Below are 11,601 nucleotides of genomic sequence, written 5' to 3' on the forward strand. Positions count from 1 at the left end.
CAGTGAGAGAGACAGGGCGGGGCGGAGGGGGTGCAGAGATGCATGGTAGAGAACTTCAAAGGTGAACACAGAGTTCACACAGATATGAGGCTCAGACAACAGGGCAGAGCCCACATAGACATACAAAAAAGAGACGGGGCAGAACTAAGAACATACGTACAATATACAGAGTGTGTGTGTGTGTGTGTGTGTGTGTGTGTGTGTGTGTGTGTGTGTGTGTGTGTGTGTGTGTGTGTGTGGTGGGGGGTCTGCATTGCCGATACTGTCAACAATAACTTCTTTCACTCTTGTTGTGAGTCTGTGCGTACCAAAAAAAAGAAGCAGCTGGCAGGCTGTCAAGAGAAGTTGGGGGGCTTTAGGAGTCCAGTCAGGTCTTTGGAAGGTTAGGTGGTGGATAGATTTTATTGTGGGGGTCTGAGCCAGGTATCAGGTGTATCTAGGCTGAGAGGCCCCTTACATGGGCATCCTATTCACCTGCTGCCTGGATCTGGACAAAGACTGGGGCTCTGGGGCTCTGCTAGGCCACAGACAAACCAAGTAACCCTAGAAGGTCTTAATGGCTCCAAGATGAAGGGAAGATGGTTGAAAGATTACAACATGGGAAAATGTTGGGTTAAAAACACGGCTTTTTGATGATCTGAGGTGCTGCCGTCACCAACGTGACTTGTTTCCCACACTGCTATTTTAAATGTTGATTCTCAGAAACCAGTTCAGTTTTTGCAAGACTACACCTGGTGTTGCCAGTTTCATTACTTGTGTGATTAAAAAATGTAAAGACCAAATTTATCTGATTATTGCAAAAAAAAAAGCAAATTGTGCCTTTCATGCACTGAGCACTCTGATCAGTTTATAAAAAGCTTTTTTCAAAATTTAATATATGAATTTTCGTTATTTTTATTTTTATTTTTTTTGTACACATCTTTAAAATTAATTATTATTAATTATCAGTGTTTCTTTTAATTTTGTTTCTTTAATAGGGGCAATGCAGCGAGACACATGTTGAATTTGGTTTAAATTAGTTTTGTGGAAGGGATAGTAAAAATGAAACCTTATTAGTGTAGTTAGTAAGTAAATTGTATTTATATAGCACAATTAAAACCAAACTGCTTTATAAAAAACTAGAATAAATAGTTTCCTAAAAAATGTATGCTACATGTATGTACAGTGTTTATGCAATAACTCAATAGCTCAACAGCAGCTAATTCAGAAATCAGAAGTTTATAAAAGCTTGACAGAAGAGGTATGTCTTTAGCTTACAGTTCTCGTCTGTATCAGGTGACTGAGGAGCTCATTCCAAGGTCTTGGTGCAACAAATACACTTTGACTGTGGGATCATCCGGAGTGACTGAAACACAGACTTTAAAAATTTCAAAGGAGTATAGGGCACATCATATCTACCACATATGCAGGTGCAAGACCACATAAGGCTTATACTGAATTCTGTAATGCACAGGGAGCCAGTGCAAGGCTGCTAACACTGGAGTAATGTCCTCTCTCTTTTCTGTCCCAGTCAGTAATCTGACGACAGCATTTTGGGCTAGTTACTAAAAAAATACTAAAAACAAGCAATAGATGACTAATTCCAGTATACCAAGCAGTACAGTAGACAAGTTTAGATGTAACAAAGGAATGCTTAAATGTTTTAAATAAGGATTACTCCGGAGATTGTTCTTAGTCGGAAAAATACTGCATTTATTTGTTTCCAAAATTTCTAATTTGCATAAAAGATTATCCCACAGTTCTTAACCTTTGTTTGAATAAAAAGGGTAAAAAAAAAGTCCAGGTTAGTGGAGAGGTTAACCCTATAACCCCATGTTTCCAGCTAAAATTAGATAATGGTATTGCCCAAATTGCCCAATTGGTTTTAAGCAGAATAACAGTAATTATAGAAAGTCATAATAGAAAGGGGAGATGGTTCACATGTTGTATTAACAGGCATATATGTGCACATTTGTATTATGATACTCTAAAGGTGAAAAAGTTCAAACCTAGTACACTCGCTCACCACAAGCCTTGCTAATAATGGCATGTGTGATGTCTCACAAAATATTAACCAAAACAGTGGTTTGTGTCTTATTCATGTCATATAATAAGTTATTAAAAAAACTCTTACAGCTGTTTTTGATTGTGAAGTTGGAAAAAAAATCCAAGTACATCAAGGAGTGAACAGATGAGACTAGGTCTTGTGCAAATACTTCAAATGCTCAGCTGTGTTGGAATGATGGAAAAAATTGTTTAATGTAATTCTATTACATCTCTGTGTGTGTTCTTGTTGAAAGAGATTGTGTGTGTGTGTGAAACCGATCCTTGTTTCAGCACCAGCCTCCCTCTGAGACGCCATTAATAAAGTTTATGAAAGAAAAGACGTTTTGATTTCTGCATTGTTCAGTATGTTTTGCTGCTGAAACATACCTACTGCAGTAAAGTAAATCTAAACAATAATTATCATACCTCACTGACATACAGACGTACAGAACTTTTTGTTGAGGACTAAATAAAAACAAGGTCTAAGGCTATACTCACACCAGGCATGTTTGCCTTGTTCCGTGCCAAAGCACATTGTCCCTGCTCCCATGCTGACATGCACTCACACTTCTCGTAACAATCCAGCCTCCTGTCTCTAACTCGTAGGCTCGCTTTCATAAAACAGTGCCGACACGCACCTTTGAAAATCACACTTCAAGAGAAAAATGAATTTCAGGATTTCATGCATTTTTTGGCTTTATTGGGGACATTTTATAGACAGTGAAACACCATCCTTACATGCCTTATATACATTTGTTAACTACTTAACAAAGCAGTTTTTCATGAAGGCAGCTGTACTGGGTGAACATTCATGATTATACTACATGAAATCTAACTGAACCACACCAAGACTCACCTCTTCAAGCAGTCCAGCGCACAATATGCTTTCCTGCACCTGTGCAGAAACCACACTTGTCAAACGACTTTGGAAGTCAGATGTGCTCAGGAATGATACAGATCAATTAGTGTGAGTCATATAATTAGGTCCATCTTTGAAAGATAAATTAGGTCCATCTTTCACACATTTGAAAATATTTCCATATTTTTACAGTGGCACGGTTTTTTGTAATTTTGGCACCGAACGCTACAACAGTGGATTTCAAATCAAAGAAAATATGACTGAAGTGCAAGTTGTGAGATATTTTGGCCAAGACACTTTTGCAAAATAGATTTTTAATCTAGTCTAATCAATCCATTTGCACAAAGGTCTGATTGTTGGGGTTTTTTAATGCTGTGATGTCTACATTACAATATAAAGTGCCTTGAGGCAATAGTTGTTGTGATTTGCTCCATAAATCACAATTAAATTGAATCAAATTTCACCCAATAGAGTTTTCTGTGATTAGTTTTTTGATCATTATTAAGGATTACCGAATTTTAAAAAATCAATTTTAGAATGCATTAATAGTAAATTGTGGGCTGTTTTGCAAAAAGGGATTGTTTGCAAGGAAGGTTTTATGGAATTGTGTAGACTGCACAAACTGTGACATTACGTTGACAGAGGATTTCTATTTTTTTTTTAAAAAGCTGCAGTTATAGGAGATGAAAAGGTGAAAGCTGCGCTGGGGAATGATGAGAGAGAGAGATGCAACTATGGTTGGTAGAATGAAAAAAGTGCAGACATCAAAGGGTAGAAACAGCTGGTCAGTGCATGTGTGCCTGTCTGTGTACATGAACACACCTTCAAAGAGGACCCTGGACCCTGATTTCAACATGGCTACAGGGACACGAACACTCATGCACCCATGCACCACTGTCCCACATACACATGCTGCATTTGCAAACCCCACCTGTCATTGCATCTGTGCATGCGCCTGTATGAGTGTGTGTGTGTTCCTTGTCCGTGATTAAAGCACACAAAAGTCACACAGATAAATCACTAGCTCTGTGGATGTTCACGGGGTATGCGTGTCCTGACATGTCCAGGCCCAGCACAAGAGATCGGCCTGGAGTTGCTGGAAGAAAGAACCAGACTAAAAACGGAATGCAGGAATATTTTTCCTTGCATACGTGTACGTTAGACTTTGTCTTTGATGTGGTGGAGGAATTTTATAGGAAGTATTTCACTGTTAATATTATTTTTTAAAAATTGACATTTGCTGGTTTTAATCTAAATCCCATTAAAATCGAATGTGTCGTCCTGTCCAAGTGTTTTCAGATCAGTTTGGGGTTTTTTTTCTAAAACTGCAATTACTTTCATTTACAGTCATTTACAGTTGCACTGCTACAGAATTAATTCATGATAAAGTGTGATCATTGCTTACGTTCAAGATTTGTCAGTCATTTTAAAAACGTATTAAAGGTAAACAGTTAGCCAACATTGGGTATTACTTTCTCACACTACTCTGTGACACTGAAGTTAGCAGATTATTACATGAAGGAACCTTTTAAAAAACAAAAAACAAGCGCGTCCATGCTCACAGGTGTACACACGGGTGATCACACCCACAAACTACACCCTTTTTGGCTCCTACCTCAAAGCACACTGTGTTCTGTTGTGCTGCACAATAATGTTTAACATTTAGTATTTACTGTCATATTCCCATATATCATTGTGATGTTGTTTATTCTATTACTCTTGTTCTCTTCTGCTTGCTTTCTTTTTTCTTTCTCAGCAGGTGACCCAGGTGATTGATATATGCATTTTTTTTTTCTCTGCCCGTTCTGTTGGTTTTTGTCTTTTGCCCTTCTCCCCCGTCCCTCTTCTCAGCTGTTTCTCTTTCCCTCTTTCTTTCTCCCCTTCTTTCCCCCAGTCAAGTCTGTCCCGTATTCAGTAAGTGAAAATAAAATAAACAATAAAAGGTGAATCAAATGGACCATTACGGCAAGGCTGGGATGGTCAGTTTGGTAAAGTAAATCCGTTGGGCATCTTTCTTTGCCTTTAGACACTGAAGTTATCAATGTGCCTCACTGGATTCTCTCTAGATATTCCAGCTTACTTCCAAATCCAAAGATGTGTTTGTTAGAGTCAGTGATTCTTTTAAATTGCCTGTGTGTGTGAATGGCTGTCTATCTCTCAGCAGCAGATTATCAATCTGTCTGGGCAAGGCCGGGGTACACGATTCTTGCGACAGAATTGGACATTGTCCAATTCTTGCGGCATTGCCCAAAGTTCATTCGTGAATAATCAGCAGAAGTAGACTGATTTAAGTCCCCACAACATGTAATATATGTATGAATCACAGACACACACACACACACACACACACACACACACACACACACACACACACACACACACACACACACACACACACACACACACAAGCAACCATGAAAGGAAACTGTTTGTGTATGTGGGAAGGTGGTGATCACTCATATCCTGATCTTCTGATAACAATGTGTGTGTGTGTGTGTGTGTGTGTGTGTGTGTGTGTGTGTGTGTGTGTGTGTGTGTGTGTGTGTGTGTGTGTGTGTGTGGGGTTTTTATCAGTGTTTAAGATGTTTTCTATTGTCATAGTTGCTGTCTGCATTCAAGTAGATCTACAGCAGTATGTATAAGACACACATTCCAGAGCTCTTCTGCCATTTGTTCTCCAAACACACACACACACACACACACACACGCTCACCAATGCTTTTACAAATATTGTCTGTCACCTCCACATGTTCTAACTCCTCAGGTATGGATATTCTCATCACAGCCAAACGCATCCCGGTGTCTTTCTGTACTTCTTTGTTGAAGTTTCTCTCACTATAAATGAAATCATCGGCTAGATGGAGGTGACACAACCACAAAATAGACATGATCCTGTCTGTGTGCTTGTTTGTGCCTGTGTTAACAAAGCAACAATGACCAAAACTAATCATTTGTGTCATGTGTACATTCAAGTATTTTATTAGGGCAATATCATTTTTCAAGGGCATTTGTCCTTTTTATTGTTGTCAATTATTATGCAAAGACTCAATTCAAAATAGTCTCTAGGTCTTGGTTATTTTGGGTTCATCTGTCAATGGGGAAACCAGAAACCGATGGCTTTGAAGCTGCAAACAGAGGAAAATAAATTACTGCAATTTCTGTGTCAGTGATGCCATTTGTCACCAAAAAGGTGACAAATGGTTACAAACAATATATACACGTTATTGAAATAATATTAGCATTTCATTTTTAAACATCATCATTATGGATACTGTGTTGTCATGACACCCGTAGTGTGCAAGATATAATCCTTTATATTTGAATTCGCAGTTTCATGTTTCAAAAAAGATCACACAGACAAAAACCCTGAGGAAATCTGTTGTTGTTATATAGTCATGTTTTGTTCTGAAAATTTGGCTGCTGTCTACACCTCTGTGCACTCACATATACTTTGAGAAGAGGTTTAATAAAACCTCCCTGTCAATCTTTCACATTTGAGGCTTAAGAGTTGTCACACTAAAAGGCAGAAATCACCATGCTTTGATAGGCTCTCCACACTGAACAGAAATCTGAACACAGCATGCTTGGACATGTGTGTGCTTATGTGTTTGTGCTTTCAGTGCATCATGATGTCAGGTTCCACAGCCAATAAGGCTAACTGATATCAACTCCGTTAAGTAGCAGAGGGGATTGGTAATCAGTTTCAACTGCTTTGGTGTTAATGAAATTAGCAACATGAGCACTAGAGGGGAAACAGTGAGACAACTGGCAAAACGAAATGGTTTTATAAGATAAGATAAGATAAGATAAGATAAGATAAGATAACCTTTATTAGTCCCACACGTGGGAAATTTGTTTTGTCACAGCAGGAAGTGGACAGTGCAAAAGTTATGAGGCAAAAATTAGAATACAATAAGAATAAATACAGTACACAACTGTACAGAATAGAATAAAATACTATATACAGTAGAATAAAATAAAATAAATATACAATAAGATAAAAATAGAATACAAATACAAATACTATATACAACTGAGTAAAAATACAACGATGCCAGAAAAGATTATTGCACTTAGTGTTATTGCACATGTGTGGATGTGTGTGTTTGTTCAGTTAAAGTCTTTGTTGTGGAGTCTGACAGCAGTGGGTGTCTTCCGGTATTTTCTCCGCAAGCGACCTTTCCTCGACCAATGAGATGAGCGGTAATCTGAATTGTCATACTCGAATTGTCATAAGTGTGCTGTCAGCTCATTGGTCACAAAGCAGGAGAGGGGCTGGGAATTATGTTTTCAAACAAAGTGTTAATTCCATTAAAAGTTATAGACTACTTTTGATTCTCACTGTATTACGGGACAAAGTGCGTCCCTTATTAGCTCAATACGGGACGTGTACTTTTGTTTCGAAATACGGGACGATTCCGTATTTTAAGGGACGGTTGGCAACCCTATCTGTACTCCTTGTCGTCCCCATCAGTGATGAGGCCGACTATTGCAGAGTCATCAGAGAACTTCTGCAGGAAGCACTGGGTGGAATTGTGGGAGAAGTCTGCAGTGTAGATGGTGAAGAGGAACGGAGCCAGAACCGTTCCCTGTGGGGCCCCCGTACTGCAGACGACCCTGTCCGACACACAGCCCTGAGTCCTCACATACTGTGGTCGGTCGGTGAGGTAGTCCAGGATCCAGGTAGTGAGGTGATGGTCCACTCCAGAGTTCACCAGCTTGTCCTTTAGAACCGAGGGAAGAATAGTGTTGAAGGCACTGGAGAAATCAAAGAACATGATTCTCACAGTGCTTCCAGCGGTCTCCAGGTGAGCGAGGGAACGATGTAGGAGGTGAATGACGGCATCATCCGCTCCAATGCCAGGCTGGTAGGCAAACTGAAGTGGGTCCAGTGATGAGCTTATTAGGCGCCGAAGCTGAGCCAGGACCAACCGCTCCAGGGTCTTCATCAGGTGGGATGTCAGAGCCACCGGCCTGTAGCTGTTGAGGTCCTTGGGGCGTGAAGTCTTTGGCACTGGTACAACACAGGAGGTTTTCCAGAGCTGTGGGACTCTTCCCAACCTCAGGCTCAGGTTGAAGAGGTGCTCCATCACCCCACACAGTTGGTCCGCGCAGGACCTGACGACCCTCGAGCTGATGCCATCTGGGCCCGCTGCCTTCTTGCCATTAATCCTCCTCAGTTCCCTCCTAACCTGGGTGGTTGAGAGAGACAGGCTGGAGCCTTGTGTTGAGTGTGTATTGGATGCTGCAGTTGGGGGTGGGGGGGAGTGAGCAGGGTGAATAGAGGAGGTGTGAAGTGTAGGCCGGTGGGTCCTACAGATAAGAGCAGGTTCATCTCAGTATAGTGACAAATATGAAAGGGTCTGGAGAAAGCTTGGATAACACTATTGTAACTTCGTTACAGCGTTACAGGTTTAGTGGTGGGCTCAGTGATGGTCTGGGGAGGTATATCCAGGGAGGGACTATCACTGAGCTAAACAATGACACCTTGATTGCCATTCGGTATTGGGATGAAATCCTTGGACCCACTCTCAGACTCTACCTGTTGAGGTGGATCCTGGGTTCCTCCTGGTGCACGAGAATGTCCAGCCTCATATGACGAGAGTATGCAGGCAGTTCCTAGAAGATCAGTGAAGTCTTGGTCACCTGACCTAAATCCAACTCCTCTGGGATATTATGTTTCAGTTCAATGACATGTCACACTGTTCATTGGCTCAGTGATGGTCTGGTCCAGATCTGGAAAGAGATCCCCCAGGATACCATCCTTTATCTCATTAGGAGCTTGTCCCAACATTTTCAGGCAGCAATACAAGCACATTGGGGGCACACAAATTACTGAGTAACATTTTAAGTCGCTGCATATTTTTTTATAACTGTTTGGACAAAAATGGGGAAGTTAATATGTATTAAAATAAAGCACACCCACACGTATCTAAACATTTTCTAAAGTGGACTGTAAAATTCATTTCAGAAAATTAGTTTTGGGCAGTCAGTCTTTTCTTATTAAACAGCACAGAGCTAAGATAGTAAACCCTGCAGGACTCACTACAGTCCTATAAAAAACTATAATACATGATTCAATAGCTTGGGGAACAATGTTTAGTAATAAGCAATAGCTTGAAGTATTCATTTTCATTACTTTATCAGTCTTTCACATAATTCAGGAAGAATTTAAGCCCACCTTTAAAAAAAAATCAGTTCATTGAGGTTTTCAGACATACACAGCTTTCTTAAGGTGCCAAAACAATATTTCACTCGTGTTGAAATCTGGACTTTGAGTGGACCAACATTGCAGTTTCTTTGAGCACTGCAGGTTCTGGCCTGGGAGTGAGTTTGGTGATGCATTTATTCCTTTTCGCATTGTGTTAACACAACCAAATCCTCCAAACCATCAAATTATGAAAATTCTGCTTCTATAGAGGTGATCACACTTGCTGATGATCAGTTAATCAATTGCATTTGACTAGCAGCACCTTGCAACTTACTCTCTTAATTACTGGCAGGATGTGTGTAATTTTGTACATGATTGAACAGAGTCCTGTGAAAATGTCTTTTTTCTTTTTTGTTAGATACTTGTATATTCCTTTTTTAAACCTGCCAGTGTCTATGAATGAAAAAAGTAAGTGCTCATGTTAATTAATGTGTATTGGTCTCCTTTTTCTTAAAAAATTCATAAGAAATATTAACATTAAATACCAAAAAATACCACGACTTCCACATGACTAAAAAATATAAACTTTTGTTTGTGTTTGTTCAATATTTTTCTTTCTAACAAACAGTTTCTTGGCAATAATTCTTATACCACTGGAAAGCCTTTTTTTATTTCCCCTTTAATTTTGCCACATTTGTAAAGAAAATGCTGGGTTGAGCAGCAGAGTTGAGTATGTGGGTTGCACTCATGTAAAACTTACCAAATCTTATCTGCCAATACCAAACAGCTTATTCTGCTACTGACACTTGTTTTGAGCTTCTGGTACCCCAACAGCTGACAATCAGGTCGCGTGACCAAAGTCCAGATTCTGCCTACAGCAGTTGGATCATACGGTCAAAGTGTGTAGAATACACAGAGAAGGCTATTATGATTGGGCCACATCTCTCTCAACGGAAAAACCAGACTTATCATAATACAGAGGAAATCTCAATGCTGGGAGATATCAAAATGAGCATGAGGAGGTGGTGCCAGGCTCTTGTGACTGTATATGTTTTTTCCACATCCTACTGTTTGTTAAAAAAATATATTATTAAATTGGCAATATGTCTTGTTTCTTCAGAATTCAATCATCCAATCCAATAAATGATGCCAAACAAGAGTCAATAGCAAAATAAGCTGTTTGGCATGGGTGCAACCCACATACTCAACTCTGCTGCTCAACCCATGAATGAATCCTTACAAATGTGGCACTATTTGAGGGGAAATAAACAGGCTTTCAAGGTTATTGCAAATAAGCATTGTTACATCAAAGAAATAATTGACAAAGTACAAATTTTGTTATTTTTTGAACTAAATTTAGATCACGAGATCAAAAGCTTGATGTGTAAGACGGTATATAACTATATCAGAACATCATGCAATCTACAAGTGTGATTAAAAAATTCAATCACGCATGAAAACACTTAGCTACAGTGGGGCAAAAAAGTATTTAGTCAGCCACCGATTGTGCAAGTTCCCCCACCTAAAATGATGACAGAGGTCAGTAATTTGCACCAGAGGTACACTTCAACTGTGAGAGACAGAATGTGAAAAAAAAAATCCATGAATTCACATGGTAGGATTTGTAAAGAATTTATTCGTAAATCAGGGTGGAAAATAAGTATTTGGTCACCTCAAACAAGGAAAATCTCTGGCTCTCACAGACCTGTAACGTCTTCTGTAAGAAGCTTTTCTGTCCCCCACTCGTTACCTGTATGAATGGCACCTGTTTGAACTCATCATCTGTATAAAAGACACCTGTCCACAGCCTCAAACAGTCAGACTCCAAACTCCGCCATGGCCAAGACCAAAGAGCTTTCGAAGGACACCAGGAAAAGTATTGTAGACCTGCACCAGACTGGGAAGAGTGAATCTACAATAGGCAAGCAGCTTGGTGTGAAAAAATCAACTGTGGGAGCAATCATCAGAAAATGGAAGACATACAAGACCACTGATAATCTCCCTCGATCTGGGGCTCCACGCAAGATCTCATCCCGTGGGGTCAAAATGATCATGAGAACGGTGAGCAAAGATCCCAGAACCACACTGGGGGACCTGGTGAATGACCTGCAGAGAGCTGGGACCAAAGTAACAAAGGTCACCATCAGTAACACACTACAACGGCAGGGAATCAAATCCCGCAGTGCCAGACGTGTTCCGCTGCTGAAGCCAGTGCATGTCCAGGCCCGTCTGAAGTTTGCCAGAGAGCACATGGATGATACAGCAGAGGATTGGGAGAATGTCATGTGGTCAGATGAAACCAAAGTAGAACTTTTTGGTATAAACTCAACTCGTCGTGTTTGGAGGAAGAAGAATACTGAGTTGCATCCCAAGAACACCATACCTACTGTGAAGCATGGGGGTGGAAACATCATGCTATGGGGCTGTTTTTCTGCCAAGGGGACAGGACGACTGATCCGTGTTAAGGACAGAATGAATGGGGCCATGTATCGTGAGATTTTGAGCCAAAACCTCCTTCCATCAGTGAGAACTTTGAAGATGAAACGAGGCTGGGTCTTCCAACATG

Source organism: Maylandia zebra, linkage group LG6, assembly GCF_041146795.1.
Source record: "Maylandia zebra isolate NMK-2024a linkage group LG6, Mzebra_GT3a, whole genome shotgun sequence".
Taxonomy (NCBI): Eukaryota; Metazoa; Chordata; class Actinopteri; order Cichliformes; family Cichlidae; genus Maylandia; species Maylandia zebra.